Here is a 21,871-nt window from a genome sequence, read left to right as displayed (position 1 = left end):
TGTCATGCCATCTAACTGGCGCTCTACTAAAAGGGGGCGAGAGGGAAGGGGAGATCGAGTCTCACACCATCTCCCGACTGAGCCTCCAGAAAGGACGGTGTGTAGAAAAATCAGCGTCTGCCAAAGCACCTACCTGGAACAAGGGATTTAACCCTGTCTGTTCCCACCCCTTTGCAAAATGTCTATATCCTCACTGTGTAAATGAGTAGGTGTGTGTATGATATGATGAGAGACACAACCTCCTATAAACATTTGTTGACCAATGTTGCTCGGTTTAACAAAACTCTTGTTCCCCCAAATTCAAATGGCTCATCTCTTCTGAAGTGAAGTGTTGATCCATGGCTATTGAAACTGAATATGGTGGAGCAAGGCTCTTAGGGAAAAGAAAGAAGCCCTCTCATTGTTCCCCAGTGAAAGGTCCTCTTTACAGCGAAGAGCGACGATGGCAGCTGGTAGGTTCTTCTCTCTATAGAAGATAGAGCACTTTCACCAGAGTTTGCAGAGTGTATCTGAATGGAAATCTAAAGAGGTAGGCGTGAACCATTTGTTTTGCCATGTTTGTGTTTGCTGTCAACATGTCTGTCTGTGTCACAGGGGCGTCCCCCCTCTTTTAACTGCATGCCCCCTTTACCCCACTTTTCTTTGAACCCCAACCCCACCCCATCTTCACCCAGGACCTCCGGACCTCCGGGGGGGGGGGGATGCACGGCGGGCAGAAGAAGAGCAGCGCCTGAAGTGGAGGAGCAGTGCGCCTCAGCCATCTTTGTTTGGGCCAGGCTTTTGTCATGGCGACAGATGTTGTAATTGGCCACTGATGGATCCCTTGTCAAGCAGGTCATTAGGACCATAGTTACTGCAGTCTTTCGTCAGAGAAGGAGTAGAAGGGGTTAATAGGGATAGAACAGCGCATTAAAAAAGGAGAAAAACCTTGGCCAGGATTGATAGCCTATTCTCTCACTGGGTGATGAGGGTGACTGTCAATAACACAGTCAGTAAAACTTCTCTTTTTCTCAAATATTCCCTGAGAATAGGCAAATACTCCATATTGTTAATAGGTTTTGTTTTATTTTTGCAATTAATTTGATAACTACAATTTTAAAACAAATTTAAATCTCAATTTCCTTCAAGGCAATGTTGTGTAGTTTGTTTCTGCATCCTTCTAGGCTGAATATAAGACTGAACAGGTGCAGGGTCAAGTACGGGATGAGAGGGCCATTGGGAAGCCAGCGTAACAAGAAGATAGACTACTCTCTCATAATCACCCCATGTTGTAAAGGATGAATAGATTTCTGATCTCCAGTCCGCCCCCCTCCTCTTTCCCAAACAAAAAAACACAAAAGGGTATGGTCCGTCACATCTGAGCTTTAGGAACACTTCCCCCCCTTCAGAAAGATTGAGAAAAGAGAGGGACTGTGGCTATTCTCTGGTGAGATATTGAAGGTCATGTATAGCTTCAGAGCTTGAGTCAACCCCAATCCTCCACAAATTGTGGTACACACTCCCAAAATGAGCTGTCAGTTTGTTTACTGGTGCAGTGCTTGTAGTATTAATTTCAGACTGTGACTGGTTGCTGGTTCTTCAAGCTAAACAGATATAATGTGCTTTCTCTTGAACATTTCCCTATTTCCAATCATATAACATTAGCTGAATAACCTTGTCAGTTAGCCATTACTACAGTTAGCTGTCTAAACAACTCAGTAGTCATGTGGTTAGCAAGCTGGCTAGCTAACGTGAGCTGCTGAAAGCCAGACTATAATGTAGCTAGGTAGCTAACACTATGGGGTAATGGATATACAGTTGCACATCCTTGAATCCTGAGCAAGAAACCTGGCAACATATAACTTCATACAATTCCCAATTCTCAATTGGAGGATATGTCGCTTCGCATGAAAGGGGCGCGTTTTTGCTTGAAGTGCTGTAATGCAACACATGTACATTTTAAGTTCTATTTACTTTTCGCAAACTCAAGGAGCTCTTCCAAGCAATGTCACATGTGGCACTGCACATCCTTGGGTCCTGAGCAAGACACCTGCCGACTTGTAACTTCATACAGTGCCCTTCATACAGTGCTCCCGAGATAATTGCGACAAACAGGACACAAAGACGCACAGGTGTCTGAAATTGTAGTTAGATACTAGAGCTTTTGGAGCATCATGCAAGGCTGCCTTCCACCCAGCTGAACACACACTTTACACACTTAGACACATAAACACTATCATACACACACACATACCAAAAGCTTTCCCCTGAGGTCAATTAGGAAAAGATGAAACATCCACCAACAAAACAGAACAGTCACAGGCTCACCCGTAGCTGAAGGTGCCATGTAATTAACTGTTAAAATGTACTTTCACCCTCTGTTAATTGAATTAGTTAATCCTATTGTCAGCAACGTTGGTTGTAGAGGTCATTACTCGGGCTCCTCTCTTGAACTGTCACACCTTTTTAGTCTCTTCTTTCTGTCTTTGTGGCATGTGTGTGTTTGGGGGGCCTATGATATAATTGCTGGAGTTGAAAAACAGAAGAAATTAAAAGGTGTTAGAATTTCCTGACCTACTATCCATATTTGTGTTTTGTTTACCAGAAAGACTACGGCACAGTTTTTATAGGGATTCTTTTTGGTTTTGTTTTCAAGCATGTATTGGGTAAAATGTATTGGCTAAAAAAGGAGGCTTTACAGAGAGATGCTGGGTTTGCAAGCATAACACCAACCATTGCACTTACAGTAATCAGGGGGGTATGTAAAGTGATGTCAGTCAAATATAGCCAAGGCCTTTCCCATAATCCTTTGTCCCTCTTCTCAACTGCAGCCTCCTTCTTTCCTTTATCTATTCATCTTTTTTTGGTTCTTTTGGTCCCATATTGCTTCTCACCCCTAGAAAGAAATTATTTAAATAAGCTAAGATCGCCGACACTTCCATTTTAGAGCTCCACTTCACGCGTCAAGGAGTAACGAGTGCATGAAATTCTGTGTGATGTTCCACGCAGACAATTCTTCCTCTTCCTTTTCAGGTAGAGAACCTCAGAACATCAAATGTGTGTTTTTTAATGCTTTGATAATCAGCGTCCCCCCTCGACGGCCACCCATGAAGAATACACAGACACACACACACATACACACACACACAGGTACAGAGGGGAGCCACCAGACAGATGGCCTCCGGGGCCTTCCTCGTCTGACAGCCCTCACACGTGCATTTAACTCGCACCCGAGGATGGAAAAAAGAGGGTGTTTCAACTTCAGATTTAGACCCAAAATATGCATAGAAAATGGCACGGACAGGCTTGGTGGGCTCCCTCCACTATCTCCCATTCCCAAATTAAAGAGGTACATAGCACCCTGCTGCTAGCTACAAGTCTGAGCGTCACAGATTCTTACACCATTACAGATGTGTGCGTTGGGTCTCGGCTAAGGTTGATAGCTATGTAAATATTTTGGCACACAATTTCTAACACATTTGCCTTTGCCATAGCACATTTTTGTTGTCAACGAAACACAACATAAGCAGTGAATTAGCAAGTGTTTGATGAACAGTAAAGCGCATACATTACAATTTCCCATGTCTGACAACTCAAGTTGAAACTATGTTGTAGCTACAAGAAGCATACACAGTAGTAATTTCAATGACATTCAACACATAATATCATAGAGATAGATATGCTGTCACACTCAATGCAGGTTGGGTGAGTCCTTTTTTTGGTCCAGTTGTGAAAATCTTGAATCCAGCCAAACAGTTATTTTGTATATAAGTCTGTATGCACTAAATCTGCAGAGTTCTTTTTTTTAAATGCTTGTAAAATTATTGTAAGAGTTTGCAATCAAACAAAGACAACCTTACTCCTCATCTGACCAGATGGCTGATTGTTTATTTGTTAGAGAGAGTGAAGAGAAAGGGAGAGTGAGGGAGCGGTAAAGAGAGAGGGAAAGAGAGTGTATTTCTGATTACATCGCAATCACTCTCGTCCCGAATGGGTTCATTAAACACTGATGTAAATCACGACGATGCCAAGCAGACACCTGTTACTATGTTTACTGCGTTCATCTAAACCACATACCATATGCGTCTTTCCGGCACGTCAAAACGAGATCTGTGCCCCTTGCGTCGTCCTACTGCTCTCGAATTAGACCTTGCTTAATTAAATGCACCTGCAGTTGAACCCACACTCTCACGTATGTCCTTGATTTAACAAAAAATAAAAGTTTCCTGTCTGTTTGACTCCTACCTTCTATAAACCCTTAAATGCTCACGTATACCCTTCAAAGTTACATATTTTTGTTGAAATGGAAGGCATCAATAAGTGATGTTGCCATGCTCCATATTCTCCATAAGTCACTAAATATTGAACCAAAGATAACACTGTGGGCCTACAGCTCTTTGAATCCAAGGAAATATGCATGCAAAAAGGATTCACGCAGGCCATGTAACTTTAGGCCATGCCTTCACCACAATAAGTTTTCAAACCCCCTCATCTGTGGAAATAGATTGCTCCCTCACAGTTTTTGGCCCTCTTTGATGGGGATTTGTGCCCAAATGAAAATGCATCCGAAATGAGCAGCCCTCCGTGGCCCCCACAGCGCGCAAAGATGGCATACAGCAAGAGTCTTAAAAAATGTAATTAAACACAGATAAGATTAATACAATCGGGGAGGGATGATTGAAAGATGCTGTTGTTGCGGAAGAGGGTGGTGGGGGCCCACGGGCCCCTAGGCCCCAGGACGTGGAGAGGAGCAGTGGGGAAGGAGGGGCCCCTCGCGCTGGGATTAGTTTAGCCAGGTGGGGGAGCCTCGTGGTTGGAGGGTTTAAATTAGCGGTGAGATGACAACCCCCATTAGGAGGGATTAGGGGCCCGCTGGCAGGCAGAACTGCACTGGCACTGGCAGGGGCATCCGTCACACAGGACCCAAGGCGATGTGGCACAAGTCAGTCACTATGTTGCCTCTGTTGTCTTCCTGCTCATCACAGTCACTCAACTAAGGTGTCACTTTTACTATGATGTCATCCATTTATCTATCCTGTTATACAAAATCTACATACTCTCCAGAGTACGTAGATTTACAGACAGTAATGAAGTTTGTTTGTTTTTCAGCTTGCATGTAGCTACCTTCCTCTTTTACCTCCAAAAATAATTTGGTCATAATTAATTTAGTATAAACACAGGCCGATTCAATTTTTGGTATAACATATCTGTTTAAAACACCCAGTTGATGGCACCATTTCAGCACAGTGAGGGAAATTATCAAGTGATTGGGGAAAATATAAAATCCTGCTTTCTATATCCTTTTGTAGAGGTTGCAGTCAACATTCAAGATTCTTTTTCATCTCAGTGCCAGCACTGACACCGAACCAGAGGTGGGGGTCTGTGACACACTGATTGGCTTTAGAAAAGTCCCTCCTTTGAGCGCATTCAAAAAGACAGGGTCCCGCTTTGGGGGCCTCCACTGCACGGAGGGGCCAGTCGCCACGGAGGTCCCTGCAGCGCCTCTGTCTGCCTGCAGGATTGTGCGAACGTCAAAAAGCCGTGCGAGGAATTACTGGCTTATTGCCGCCTGACAACAGTACTTTTTGTTTGCCGACGCATTCCCGAGTTCTAAAGGCAAAGGAAAACAAAACAGAAACCAGCAATCCGATTAAAACAATCTCCTTGTGTCCTGATTAACATACATTAACATAAGAATAGCCCAGGGTGTATAAACAGCGGTAGGTGAGTCCAGCTCTCTATGTGGTGCTCTGGCCCTCAGAGGGAGGCCCCCACCAAGCCCTGAGCCGGTGTGCCACAAGCTCTGTCGACTCTTTCTTGCCTGGCCTGTCTGGATCCAGCCTGCTTGGTCGGCACTGATCGTCGTAAATGTGTCATCTCTCCCACGGTAGCTTACAAACAAGAAGTTTTAAAGCCCCACCACCTGCTGAAGTGAGGTCTAGGATCAGTGTGGGATGAGAGGGTCATATCTCCACACAAACCACCAGCCGATGACAGGCTCCAGATAGGCACCAGAATAGCACAGGGTATAAACTAGAACCCCGACCAGGGCCGGTTCCCCAGTCTGTACAAACCTGCAGTTTATAACCTCGAGATTTATGATTTAGTGTTCCACGGCCTCTATCCAACAATTGGAGTCATGACTTACTCTTATGTGTGCATTAGTAGAACATAAGGTCATCGTTGGATAAGTGATCACCACCACGGACTAAACACTGGTAGTCACAACAACTGTATATTTTTCAATTATTGGAGTACATATTCTGAAAAAAAGAAAGAAAGAAAGAAAAAATGAAAGAAAATGATGCAGCTTTTGTGGGATAACACTGGAAGCCACTCTTTGGTATTTTCCACAAAGCTCCAGAGAGGAGCTAGCCTCGAGCTATAGTGACGTTTGAGACAAATGAAGGGGAGGCAAGCGCGCTAGCTCCTCTGCCAACCTGGGCCTTCTTTGGGGCTTCTCTCTCTCGCTCCCCCCATGCCTGGCTCTCCAGTGGCAACAGGAAATCAAACAATTAGCAGGAGGGATATAAAAGGTCTTGTTTCGCCCTCTGGCACCTGTAAACATGGCAACAGTTTGGAAAATGCTGCCGTTGTCATGCCCAAGTTTCGTTTCCTGCCGTATCTGGCACTGTTAACAACAGCAGTATTCTCACTAAACAAACAAAGGCATAACAAAGACACACTATTAAAACAATAAAGAACAACAAAACAGCAACAGATACAAAGCAATGAAGCACTTCAGGGGAATAATCCCATACCGTACAACTTCTATAGAGATATTGTTGGAATCTGTTGACCAATATAAGATACATTTAGGAAGTGTTGGATGTTTAAGCAAACATTCTATTTGATTATTTTACTATTTTCATTTTAGAGTAGTGGTAGTGGTCTGTTATACTTTTACATTACACTGGTCCTTTCATGAATGCGGGACTGTGCATTTTAAGGTAACATACCAACATAAAACAACAACTGACTAGTGCATTGATTATCCAAGCACACGTGCAGGGATATTAGACAGAATGTGTTTCTGTAAGACAAATAGGAACTTCTTCAACTTCAAATACACTCATAAATGAATAGCAGAGTACACAACAAACATAATCTTGACAAGGGCAAAAAATATGTATGCAGCATATGCCTTGCCAACAGGGTATTGAGGTAACATGGAGTAGCTCTAAAGTGCAGAGTACATCAGTCTCCCATGTTCTGGTGTACTGTAGCTCAGCTACGTGCACTTTAAGTGGAATTCTTAACTATGGGACCCCTTCACAGCAAGGCGTTTCTGTGTACATAAAAGAGCAGGCCTTGGTCTGGGACTTTGCACCCGGGACCAGGGCATCCCAGTTCACTGTTAAATTGGCGAAAAACGCTAATACAAAAGCAAAGATATACAGGAATCATGCATTGCTCTCTGGCATGAATGTTTGCACGCTGGTTTGTAATAGGGAGGAGCAGAGATGTCTGACAGTAGTTTGCAAGGGTGGAGGTGTGTTGGGTCTTGTATCTTTAAAGGTCTAGTTTTTGCCCTCTCTTATTGCATGCTTGTTTGTTTTATTCCCTGCTGCTTTGATTGTACATGTTTCACATACTCTCACACAGTTTTAAGATGTGAAGATTTAGATAAGGCATACATTTCTTATTTTGCAATGCAATATATTTTTACGTAAAATAATGTATCTACGTGCACAAATATATACACAAATATAATGTACTTACAAAAACATGCTTACATACCTGTACTATCTTGCAAACCAATATATGCAGTTAAACTGATAGTCATAACAAATCAACAATATTTACATTCATGTAGATACATTCCCACATTTTAAGGTTTTAACATTTATCCATTTTTGGTTCTTTGATCGATCTATCAATATGCCTAATTCATGGCATCCAGTATTGAAATGATTTGGGTATCAAATAATATTTGGACACAGACAGAACTGTCTTTCCAAACTCTAACATATAACAAAAACATAACAGACAAAACTAATCAATGTCACGTAAGTCTTTCACTTTCCCAGTAACCTTCAAAAAGCCAGTGTGCAATTGAAAAGAATGATCAGACGTCACATTACACTTTTAAAGAAGAGTCAAAGTTCTCATTCCATCTCTGTGCTCCATTCTTAGAACTTGATTTGCCTAGAAGATTATATTCAACCGAGCAAAAATAAGATGGGCAGCAGTGCGTCTCAGCCGTGATATATTCGACTGGGGATAAAATGGGGTTTAAGGCTTATTTAGAATTATGATAGATTATTGTCCCAATGTGCATGAAAGGATCTATAGAATCAGTAAAAAATGTGCCTGGTGAAAATTGGAACTATATTCTTCCATTGTATTAAACCATTATTTTAAAAAAAAGGATTAGGGCCAGTATGTCCAAACGGAAAAGTGTGTATTAATAGTGTTTTTAATTTTTTCATTGACACGTCTTTTTTTAATTGCAAAGCTCCACTTGATTAAGATATTTTATTATTATACTTGAATGCTATGGCATAAAGAAGTACAAAGAATGCAAAAACCTTATACAGACTTAATATTCCTGCAATAATACAAAGAACATGTCTTTCAATGTGATTATGTTAAACTGCTTGAGATCAATGTTTGATATAAGACTTTTCCAGATACAGAAGGATAATGCAGTTCATGGAAACATAATTAATCTATTCCATGAATATGGAACTCTCTTTTTATCTACAGAAAATCATATTTAAATTTGTATTAATCAGAATTTAATCAAATTTAGGTTTATTACATTTCTGCAAATTTCAACTTAATTTGGCCATAATGTAGTTACCCATTCCTCAGTGTATGAAAATGATGCATTAGGACTGGAGCATTACATCATATTTTCTGAACATGTATTAAAATCATACACAATTTACTCAGAGCACTGTATTTTCCCAAAAAACATCTCTTTGGATTGTATGTTTGTTTGTCAAGCATATTTATTCTATACTGTATAAATGCCTCTTGATTTTACTATTGAAACAGTCCATGTGTCCCTAATAATGTCGGCTAACTATCCATGTTTTACACTTATCAAACATACCACAGCTTACCCACTCACAACCATCAATGTCCAGTCTTGGCCCAAACCTCAGGGCCAGACCCCGTAGCCTGACCTGTCCACAGCTTCCCCAGTACTTGGAACATCCCTCTAAGTCGTGCTCTACTCTGGGGGAGCCTGGTAGGGTTGGGGCTGAAGGGAGTCAGCTGGAGATGAATGTTCTGTGTTCTACTGCCCTCCGATGGCGACTGCCACGAAGGCAACGCCGTTTCACTGTCAGCGAAGAGCTGTTGAGCACCCAGCACCGAGTCAACTAGAGAGTGGAGAGTGGACTGACCAGGGCAGGGCCAAAAGGAGAAAAGGTCTCCACACGGGAGCACTCATTAGACCAGATGATGCCATGCAGGAGATGCATGTGGCGGAGGTCTGGAACAGATGTAGAGATGTGCACCAGCATGCTGAACTCTCCCAACACATCGCTCACACTCCAACACCCCTCCGTGGACAACTAGGTCTGGACAGACACACACAGGTAGGGAACATTTTAAACTCTGTGTGTGTCACTTGCAGTTTGAAACGCGTACACACAAGGTCACCTTTGATGACAACAAGGTCACCAGCTGACTTTATAAACACAAATTTAACAGTCACACATAAACCGGCAAAACACAAAAGGGCACACATTTGCCGCACACACACAAATGTACACACACTCAATCACACACAAACACACATGACAAAAACACATACACACACACACTCATATAGAACATAGAGATAAATGTAGACAGTGTGCTGAGGCCCAGATGGCCCAGTCACAATGGCAGTGCAGGGCAGCCTTTGATGGGTGTGAGTGATTGATTTCAGGCTTGACTGCCTCTGATAGAGTCACCTCAGGAGGTGCCTGGCAACCACGGGCCCACGCCAGAGCTTTTCGGAGAGGAACAAGATGGGGGCTGAAATTCAGTGGATGCCCAGCAGCTTCATTGGCGTCCCCATAGAAGTCCAAAACACTCTGGGTACTTACAACCACTGGAATTGGATAGATTTTGCCATTGGCTTCAGTTTTCAATGGCAAAAAGGGTTTACTGTAGAGTAATTGGTCATTCAATAAGGCACAGCATGTCACTCTCAACACAAAACATCTCAACACAAGATGTCTATTTTCAATAGATTTTTCTTTTACATTTGAACCTGTCTTTGCAAAGACCAAGATGTTGCCTCATATATAACATTAATAACAAGCCATGAATTAAGGAAGACATTCGCTTTCCGTAGTAAACATGTTTTCAGAGCAACATTTTATATTCTAGAGGCAATATTTACCTTAAGTGTTCTACGACCGACTGAAACGTACAGTAATTTGCACGGCATGACAATATCGAGTGCTTTCTGCAATGAAATACGTTTGTCAACTCGGGGTGGCATTTTCTGCGCCACCACTATGCCACTGCCGACGTCGCCTGGCTAGTCGGACGAGAGGGCGCCGTGTTCCTTGAGTCACATTTGCCCTGGAGTCATCCTTGCAAACACACCGCGCAGCTGACATTATCTGACAGCCCTACACGATTCGACAATCAATTAACCCTCTTTCACCATACAAGACCTCCTGATCCCAAAGTCCCTACGCGACCCAAGTCAACTCTAAAACGTCATAACCCGAGGTTAAACTGTTACTGACACCCTTGTAACATGTCACTTTAAAATATGATCAGTCCGTGACTTATTGTTGCGGTTATTACAAGTCTACAGGTCTTAGAAGAGCAATTATGTTTAGCATTTCTAATCACACTATTAAGTAGCAGGCCGCATTCACCATGGCGATGACATTACAATGGTACTACAATATTTATCACCCTAATGGACATCAGGAATCGGGCAAGTACAGCTTGCAAATTAAAAAAAATCAACTCAATTGAATAATCCACATTTTAAATATCACTGCTGTTTCTTCTCCTCCTTTTCCTTCTTCTATCTTCCATTACCGCATTTAATTGCGAGTTTAATTATGAAGCATAGTCGAGGCCATGCTTAATTGACCGGTTCGTTCTACGAGCGTTTATGAAATTGTCTAATCAGATTACAAATGTAACATTTATTTAGGTGTCAATTTGAATGCGTCTTGCCAGTGCCAGACTGTTTGAGGAAATTGATTTGCCTCACTGTGTTCCCCCAGATATTGAACTGGAATGGAATACAGTTCTACGAGGGCCACTGTGAGTTGTAGCTGCCACTCTTACCTTCACACCGACGCCGATGTTAACACAGTACTAGAGAAGTCTCAGTAATGAGCAAGCCTAACGACAATGATTGACCCAGCCTGCAGTTCATGCTGGCTAAATAAGAGAAATAAACCAATCATGAAAATATAGCTAAAGAATTCGGTTCTGGATGTGGAAATTGTATGGATTTTGCATGGTTTGTATTGGATCAATCAAATAGAATAGAATAGTTGTCTCCTTCACGAAATAATTTCATTGTTGCAGAGATACTGTTGAATAGTAAAATAAATTTGAAGTATGTTTTGGATCATAGGTCAGCAGTCATGACCCAGATAATGAGAGAGAGACAGAGGGCAACCACAGAGACAGAAAGAGTATCATCAGAGCAGAAGCAGGCCAGACCCAAACCCTCATATATCTCAGTGGAGACAGTGGGGTGGGTAGCGAGGTGAGTGAGAGGGCAGGGCAGTTCTGCCCGCCTGGGGAGTTTGGCATGTGCCCTCCCTGGGCCTCCTGTGGACCTGGGGTCAAAGTAAATAAAGGGGCAAAGTCGACCGCTCCCCCCCACACCCCGCCCCATAGACTCTAAAGCCCAGTCACGGGGCTCATCCTGTCTGTAGCCAAGTGGCCACGCCCTCACGCTCCACCCACTTGACGCCATTCCTAGTTTGTCCTGGCCCATGTCCAGACATGAGGTATCAGTTCCCTCCCTCAAAACGTATTAACTCAAAATGAACACAAAATGAGTGATGTGCTGTGTGACGTCCATACAGGAGATGCAGTTTGTTCGCTAGTTAGCAGAGTAGATCTCCAAATGCACAAATACGTATGTGCAGGCTTGAGCCCACACAAATAATTTGGAGGAAAAAAACACATATTCACAAATACACAGTGTTAATGAAAGCCATAGCAGTAGTTCACTGAAGACATGGGCAGGGTAGAAATGTATAAGCTGTTTTGAAATAAAGAGTTATGCTGGACAAAGGTGCTCAAATTCTCCCTCTGGTTTGGAAGGTGGCAAAAATGTTACGGACAACAAAAACACAATGGGTAGCAATGGACCTTGCTGGGCTCAGAACAAGAACCACATGATTTGCAAGGTGAGGAGAGAGAGAAGCAACATAATAAAACATTTGTTTTAACTCTCCCCTCCAGACTAAGCTCGTTTCAGGGCTTACAATGTGTTCCACCAACAATCTCGGAATGACACATAATAAAACAGCTTAGCATTCTCCATTCAGGGGCCAAACTTTGGTTCCAGTTCGTCAGTGGTCTGCCACGTTGACCATTCTTCACCTCCAATGATCCTCCCACCCCCTGCTTTTTCTTCTTCAAATTCATTTTCACCAGTTTACAGCAAATATCAATTAACCCTTTGCGGTCAACCAACACAACGGCGTTGTCTGGAAAATGAACAGCATGTTGGCGCAGGGCTACTCTGCACTAATGGCAGACCATGTGGACACATGGAGCCCCTCTCCCCCCTCCTCCATCTCTCCATCCCTCCCGCTGTAGGAATTCCCAACCCTCTCTGCAGGTAGTCAGCCAGCCCAGACCAGCAGAACATGTGTTTTTCCTCCCCTGGTTGGGTCAGAGTGGGGTCGTTCATTCATTCCCAGTGATATAGTGGCTCAGCTTGGCTGCAGCCTGCTTATCTGCTGCGCCCTCGCAACAGATGATGAATTCCACCCAGCCGATAGATAGGGGAAGTTTGCGTGTGTGTTTCTGTTTGTGTGTGTTAGAGATAGAGAAAGAGAGAGTGGGAACGAGAGAGAGACATTGACAGAGAAGGGATACCGAGACCCCCTCCAATGCCTCCAGACGCATCTCATCTCAAGTCGCTTTGCAACTCAATCGGTGACATGTGTGATTTTAAGAGAGGTTCTAGTGTTTTTTTCTTTCTTTCCCATCCAAAGATATTCTCAGGCATGGCTTTGAACTTTGTCCACAAAGTTATGAATTTCCTTCGAAATACAGAGGAACTCAGGATGGGGTTAGGGTTAGTGTCTGTCAGTACACACCGCATATCCTGGTTTCAAGGAGTTATTGAGGAGAGATACTTTTAACCCCGCTGCTTGCAGTAGTTGTTTTCTTTGTTACAGAGAATACATTAGGATAATATTGGCATAATGTGTTAACAGAGAACTTTCCTAAACATTAAGTAGTGTTGGTGTAACTTGCATGAACATAGCGCTACCGTTCATTTCTACTTCTGTTTAAAATGATTGCAGAATATTTTTTTTTACGCACAGTACTGAATAACGTTATACCAGAGTTAAAAGTCATGTTGATATTGAGTTAACAGTGGTTCATGGAAGTCAAAGATAGTTGAATGGAATAATTTGGCTAAGAGACTGAGAAGGTTGCAAACATTTTCTTGCCTAATATCTAACTTGGTTTTAAATTTCAAGTACCACTCAAATACAAGAGCTTAATTTCCCTAAAAGCTCAGTGAGTAGACTTGAATTAAATGGTAAATGGACTACAATTAAAATTGCACTTTTTTTTTTCTTAGCGGCACCCAAAGCATTTTACATATTTACCTCTTATTCACCCATTCACACACTCACACACACCGATGGTGAAAAAGCTGGCCTGCCCATCAACTTGGGGTTCAGTGTCTTGCTAAGGGACATTTGGACAGTAGGAGTTGGGGATTGAACCACCAACCTTGCAATTATTGGATGACCCTCTCTACCCACTACCCCTTCTTAATTAAAAAAGAGCCTCAAACTGATTTTTACATATGTAGTTTTTCCTATTCCCTAAATCTTCATACATTCCCTGACCATACAGTATCATAAAAACGTATCTTGAGTTATCTGTTTGTCTCTGAGGAGACCAGTATTAGAAAATTAGAAACCTCCATAAGCTTTCTCATTAATCTGATAAGGTGGCCTGTACATAGTCGACTCCCATCCTTGCACGATGATAAGGCTAAGCAGCAATGGGAGCTGCCTACCTTGCTCAATATGTTCAGTATGATAAACAGCAGTAGGCATGTGTCGGGACCAAGTTCAGTGTGTTGTCTGTGGGCAGAGATGCAAGGGACAGGAAACCTAGACACCTAGAGGCCCAAAGGGGTTTGCAGCTGAAACCTCAACACATAAATATCTCCACTCTTCACTCCACCTCAACAGCTCTAGTGCTGAGGAGACTTTGTGTAGACACATTACAAGGCCAACCACTGGCCCAAGTCTCCATTATCAGTTGTCCAACAATGGCATTTTACACCAAGACAGAGTCTGAAGCACTTTAAGCTGAGATGGGTGTATGAGAAAGAGAGGGAGAGAAAAAAACTGCCTTTCCTGTGACAGTCTCTACTTAGTGTTTATCAGGCGCTACGGTGGCCATGACACCGGCGCTGAGTAAGAATCCCCGCGGGGGGTATCCTCTTGGCCCCTACTGCCAGCGTGTGGGCACTGGCGGGAGCTGAAAAGGCGAGACGAGAGATTAAGGAGGCAAGAAGCCCCCGCGCGTCTGCATGCCCCCTTCCCACAGACCCCACCCCACCCCCATCACTCCACCCCACCAACCCCCACCACACCCAATAAAGACCCATTTCCCAATTTTTCCTTATTACTACGAGCGAGCATGGAAAAGAGAGAAAAAAATAAAAAAAGAACATAGTGGTACATACTAATGGACTGAACGAACCACCCCTCTTCCCCTCATCATCTTCCTCTCCATCCTCACCACAAAGCCCAGTAAAAAAAGAAAGCACTCACCAAAAATCTGCTCCCTGGCACACTACTCAGGGGCAATAGTGTACGGTCAATGATATGGTGTCCTTTATGATGGGGACGGGGGCTTTTTGGGGGGAGTTTGGGGGACATCTTCCCAGACATGGTTGAAATGTGAGATAATAGTCGCAAGAGCAGGTTTTTGTGCATTGGTAAAGGCTGGTGGAGAGGGTTTGATAAAGAGCAGCGCAGTGCCTTATGGGGACTCAGTGTATCCGGCACCACACTGGGAAAAGTGTATTTATCTACTTAATAGCGGGTGTCTGATTGAACATGACTATGATTACAGTAAGATTACAGTAAGTTGTTCCTTCTTTTTCCTCCCCTCCTCTTCCTCCTCCTCCTCTCTTTGTCCTCCTCTTCCTCCTCACCATCCCCATCAACCCTACTGCTATTTGCAAGTCTTTTATTAGAATTAAAGAGCCATTTTTTTGTATTCTGATTTAGCAGACGTCTGATAATGGTGGATGAATATGTCAGATAAATGCCTGTGAAGGCTATCTATGTAATCTATGCAAATCATTGCAATTATGTCATGTCATACTGCAGGACAGATTTGTGACTGTGTTGAAGGTGGGAGAGGTGTTAATGTGTAATACATATTTTCCTAACTTTACCAATGTAGGGTTGGTGCAACTCTAACTCTTACAACTTCCTGACATAAAAATATTATAACTCTTAGCTGACCATAAACATCTTTTGAACCTACAATTAAATTGTAGGAAATGCAAGGAAAGGAGAAGGGACTATTTAGCAGATAAGGCGGCAAGGCCCTTCAGGTGTCTCCTGCTCCACTGCTGTGTAAATGAGCTCCAATTAAACAGGCGGCCCCTGGCTCCGGGTCTCCCCCCAGCCTCCCTCAGCCTCCCCCCTTCCTCCCCCAGCCCCGCAGCGTCCGTCCCCAGCCCCCTCATCCCCCTCAACCCCTTGCTGCTCACCGTAAGGCCCGCCCCATGGCTCCTGCAGCTGCTCGCTCAGGCTCCCACTCTCCGTTTTTCACTCACACTGCGTGACCTGCAGGCCTGCTTAACACTGCTGTGTGTGTATGTGTGTGTGTGCATCCCTACAGCAGCTCAGCTTACTGTCAACTCAGTAGATAAGTGACAGCGTGGTGGAAATGCTGCAACCTAGAGTCTGGTTGATTTGTGTATATTGGAATAATTGCTCTCAAGTTGAGATTTCATTTCACAGTGAAATCCTTGATTTCTTCACAGTTGAGGGCTGGTACTTTAGGGTTATATCATACAGGTTGGATTTAAATGTCCATTCCCAAGATGCTAGTGTGTTTTCCTTTTATATTGTAACGCTCGATGTCAGAACCATTTGAAAACATTGAGGAAACACAACATTGGCAGTTTGCAAACATCGTCTGATTGCTGCAAGGCTTTTGCCCATGCATCAGCTGGGGTCCGTAACCAGCGGGTGATTCAGCCAATTAGATGAGACGATGATTTAGGTGTCCAGATTGGGAAAGCCACTATTGGCTGCAGGCCAGGACACTGGGGTTACCACCCCTGAACCTCTGCAAGCCTTGCCATGGGATCGTTAATGACCACAGAGAGAGAGAGACAGAGAGGAGAGAGGGGTCCATCACAGTATCTCTTGCCCATTTTGATAAGTCAGCTTGCACACAGCGTGGATATGAAATGTGTGTATTCACTGTGGATTTTCTTTGATTTCCAATAGTTGTACAGTTGGAACAAAACTTTCAGTTCCAGTCAGTGTTATGTAGTGCTATAGTTTACGTTTCAGTGATGCCACTTGAGTCATTAACATGACTCATGTGGTACGAAATGTCAGTCCAGTTTGTGCCACAGGCTCGACTAGGGTCAAGACTACCATATTTTTGGGAAAATAAGCTGCAGTTTCTTTAAGCCGTACCCCACCAGAATGGGAGCTTTGTGTTTGTAAATCTGATTATAAACTGCACTGGAATATATGCCGCACTTGATATGGGAACAATGATACCAAGCAATGCACAAGAATAGGCGATCTTACAGTATGTAGTTGTGTAACACACTTCGAAACGAAAAATAAGTGCGTAATGTATGTTTTCTATTGCCCGGGAATTAACTAATATTTACCTTCAGACGCGTAAGTTCGAAATATTTCCGACGGCCCCCAAAGTGTAAGTTTTTTTTCCGAAACGGTAGCTAGCTAGCTTTAGTTAGCTTCCGGCCTAAGTTAGCTAGCATAATACTTGTAGCAATGCTACTACCATGCTAGTGTTACTTGTTACGGTGCGTTCACACTGCAGCGACGCGAATCGCTCGCCATCGCTCGCCTTCCCACAGTTCACCACGCTCGGGGGCGTTTCAAACAGATTCATTTAAAATGTAGTTCTCTAAAATCACTGTTGTAGTTGTAATGGCCAAGTGTGCAGACTGGGTTTACGTACTCGCAGCATCGATCAAAATACAACTTGTATACAAAATACAAAACTGTTTAATAGACATACACGTTGACATGTGCACATGTGAACGCACAGTGCGCGTTCACACTGCAGACGCGATGCGAGCGACAACATGTTTTCCATTCATTTTCTATGGAGCCAGGCGAATCGCTTGCGTGGTGCATTGTGGGTAGCGAGGCGACGCGACAGAGTTGAGATTTTCTCAACTTTATGCAAATGAGGAGCGATTTTCCCTAGCGATGGCCAATCGGAGTGTTTTCTTGTTTCTAGCAACCATGGCAAACATTTTGTAGCTTTCTAGGTTTCAATGTGGAGGCGAAACTAATCGTTTGTGTGGCTGCTTACCCAGTCCTGTAGATACATGGCTGTATTTGTACAGAGATGTTAATTTTTTTTTTAAACAATGCATGGCGCAAGGTTGCCGAAGTTATTGGTGATTGTACTTTCTAATTCAGTCTAGTGACATTACGTAGCCTAACTATGGTAACTACTGTAGCTAGCTAGCTAGCTAGCCCGGCTGGAACTCCCTATCGTATCGACAGATTAGCAGAGACTTTGAGTAATATAATAAAACGTTTTATACACGTCAACGTGTATGTCTATTAAACAGTTTTGTATTTTGTATACAAGTTGTATTTTGATCGATGCTGCGAGTACGTAAACCCAGTCTGCACACTTGGCCATTACAACTACAACAGTGACTTTAGAGAACTACATTCTAAATGAATCTTTTTGAAACGCCCCCGAGCGTGGTGAACTGTGGGGAGGCGAGCGATGGCAAGCGATTCGCATCGCTACAGTGTGAACGCACCGTTCCCCCGATAGCCTTGAAACTTAAACATCGACACATTTGTACCCTAACCTTTATGTATGAAGTTGTAGTAAATGACGATTGTAAGACTGACGGCTCGAGGACTTGACGTCACATAATTCTTTCCATCGCTCGATACATTCGCCATACCATAATTCGACCAGCAGATATCCCTAGGGAGAAGATGTATCGAACGCTTCGAAAAAGCGATACCTTTTCGACACAATTGTGTCCAATAGCTCGTTGCTTCGGAAAGCTTCGTTTCCACCATAGGTCTACGTGGATATCTGCTTGGTGTCAGAAATCTTGCTCTGAGTGCCACCAATTGTTTCGACCCTCCAATGAGGAAAGCACAATTACCTTTTCTTGTCGAAGCACTCTAGCTCCTGTCACCAACCTCTCATGCATAATACATACCTGACATTCTGTTACCGTTACCTGACGCTTGTAACCAGTCACACTGTAAAAGGTGTTTGTCTGCACCCCTGCCACTCTAAATGTTAGATATTAAAAATTAATGGCCATGATTAAGATACTTTAAAAACGGCAAATGGTATATTTAAATATTAAGTCACATGTAATTAAGCGGGGAGAAATATTCATCCCTGTAGTTAGGGGCAATTATAACAATTTCCATCAAGGGATTTCTCAGCTTGACTTTTGTTCCGAGCTATAGTGATTAACATTATGGTTAATTGAAGTCATTTCCCTGAGTCTTGGGGTAGATCTCCTTCTTTGGTCATAGGCTAAGTCTTGAGTGAGTCTTGAATCCTGATGGCTGTTTTTCTCCTTTGGATTCTCCCAGTGACTGTATTTAATTGTCTGCGCTGGTGTTTCCCCCAGGTGTTTGAGGACTGGGTCTCAGTGCCTTGCTAGAGTTAGGGAGCCAGTGGACAGTCAGGAGACAGCAACATGGTGGGGGGTATGGGTAGGGTGCAGAACATAGGTTAGCATCCACTTCCTCGAGTCACACAGAGAACGAGAGAATGTCCAGACACTGGCTTCGGGGTTGGCTGATTTCCAGTTGTTATCTCATTTCATCTCCACAGGTCTTCTTTTTTTCTTCCTCCGTATTCATCAGTAACCAACTGTCCCTTGTAGGCAGGCTATTAAAAAGCCAGTTTGACCAAACCATATGTAAAGATACGACAATTATCCTGTGCCAGTGATTGTAATATAATTGCAGTTTGTGTCTTTAATTCTTCTTGGTGTGCCTCATTTTAAAGAAAGGAATTGTTAAACAAAACAAAATTTCAGGTCTTTAGGCAAAAATATGACAAGCGCATAGGGCAGCATATTGAAATCAATTTCCAGGATGTTTGGTATGTGACGCTCATCAGATTGTAAATGTGAACTGCCAGTATTTCAGCCGAATCTGGTTAGAAATTAGATTCTGAATGAGTGGAAAACGTGTTTACTGTAGGTAGCCTAACTCTGCAGTGAGTTTCTTTTTTTGGTTAAAATTACAAAATGTTGGTGCATTTCGGAGTCTTTTTGGACCTTAACCCTGCTTACCTTAACCATGCTGAGTCTATCTCAAGTTGCATGTTCTCAGGTCACACGCCCCCCCCCCCCCCCCCCCCCCTCAATACTGCACTACAGTGTCAGACTGACAGAGAGTGTATTACCAGGACATAACCACCCCCTCCTCCGCATAAGACTTTGAGCCCTGTAACATTCCTGAAGCGCTGAGATGCTTGGGCTACAGACTAACACTAAAACACTGAATGTCTCGGGATGACAACATGTTGCAACTTCAAAACACAAACATTGCGCAACACTTTCAAAGTGTTATGCTAAATTGTATGGGCACTGTATAATTCTCATGTCAACCCGCAATGAAAGAGCGTAAGTATGCTGTCAATTTGTTACACTAATACGTGCATTATTGTATACAGCAACAGGGACCCTCATTGGACTGTGGCCCTACATGTACACAAGTCTTACTACATTGGTTTAGTCAGACCCAAATCTGTCTCAGTGTAAGTAATATGCCTGCATTCTGTTACGAGTGACATGGGCTTTTATGGAGAGCGCCATGACCCGTTCGAAAGATGGACGCCAAGCCGCGAGTCTGAACCCAGCAGTTGTCCTCTCGCTGAATGTTATTACAGAGGGAGGCAAGGTCAGATTGCAAAGACGATGATACATGGGAGTCGATTTTTGAAAATAAGTTCTCTTTTTTTCGGTGCCGCGTCGCATATTGACCTTGGCATTTCTGACAATAGCATCCATCACGCACATGAAACCTTTCCAACGGGCTGGAGCGGTCCAACACCGCAGCCAAGCGAATCAGATTAAGGAATAACAGCGGTTAGATGGATGCCTGACGTCAAGCGGCAGAGGGATCAACCTCCTCTCCTCCGTCGTTCTTACTGCGTGCTGCTTCCTCCGCCCTCTCATGCTTGATGAGTTCATGTTTCGCTCTCTCCGAATGGCTCCTGGATTATTCGTGTTTTGGGGTCGATAGCACAGTGTTAAATTAACTAATGCACCGGAGCATTGAGAGTGTGTCGATTGAATCAAACTTCACTCTTTCTAATGGACTGTCCGTTTGGCCGGGGTCCAGTAGAGTTGCGTTTTATAGACATAACTTTTGTTTTGTTGACTGGTGCATCATATAGCATGGTTGTCCAAGCAACTTTTTAAAAAGGGATGCTCATTAGATTTGTTGAACTAATTTCAAATGTCTTTGTTGTATTTTTACAGCCATTCATGGTTTGTCATCCTAATCCAATGTGAACAACAACTTATTGCACCATAAAGATAATAAAGGGGAATCTGCCAGATCAGCTTGAGAGCTCCACTAAAGGCTTTGTACCAGGCGCCAGAGTGGAAAAAGACATTAACACTACACCCTCTGTGTGTAGTGTGTGGTGTGTGGTGTGTGTGTGTTTAGGAGAAGAGGTGCTCTGAAGTACTCAGTTGGGAGCATCCAGTCAGTGACCCCTGTCTTTCCAACTGTGTGGAGAGGAGTCTTCAGTGTGTGTGAGAGGGAAGCACAACACACAGCGAACAGAGGAGCATTGTGCTAGACCCAGCTTTCTCTCTCTGTCTGTCAGTGCCCCAGGTCCACACTCAGAGCACAGTGGAGACATGCTCTTGCTCACGTAGCATGCCCTGAGGGGAAGCCCCAAACCGCACCAGCCTTTGCTCCGACACAGACACACACAGGGCAAGGTTGTAGCCTCACTGTGGCTGTCCTACCACTCAGAGTTCAACATATCTACCACAGAGCTATGGGCCAGTGGAGAGTACAAGGCCTGTAGTTAGTTATCTTGCTAATTCCTTATTAAAGATAAACAATATTACATTTTAAGAGTAAGTATTTTTTCTATAATTCTTTGTAGTTTTTTTCCTCAAATATAACATTTTTATTCTATTTTGTGTTGATAAAACAACACAAAGAAACAACACAAATAAATCACGAAAAGACTAAATTAGAGGACCAATCAATTTTGTTTGAAATAATGTATATAAAATGTAAACATATATAAAATCCATGTTTTGACCAAGCAAGCAAAGGATATTTTGAATAATAAAAGGATTTAGAGACACATTTATTTTGCTTAATTTTGTATACTAACTGTACTTATAGTGAGGTTTCGGTAAATAATCAATGGTGAAATAATTATAAACAAAAAGTATTGTGTTTTTCTCCGTCTAAGTTTGTTAACGTTTCTA

This window comes from Hypomesus nipponensis, chromosome 8, assembly GCF_054491055.1.
Source record: "Hypomesus nipponensis isolate SF chromosome 8, ASM5449105v1, whole genome shotgun sequence".
NCBI classification, from domain to species: Eukaryota; Metazoa; Chordata; class Actinopteri; order Osmeriformes; family Osmeridae; genus Hypomesus; species Hypomesus nipponensis.
This window is presented reverse-complemented; position numbering follows the sequence as displayed.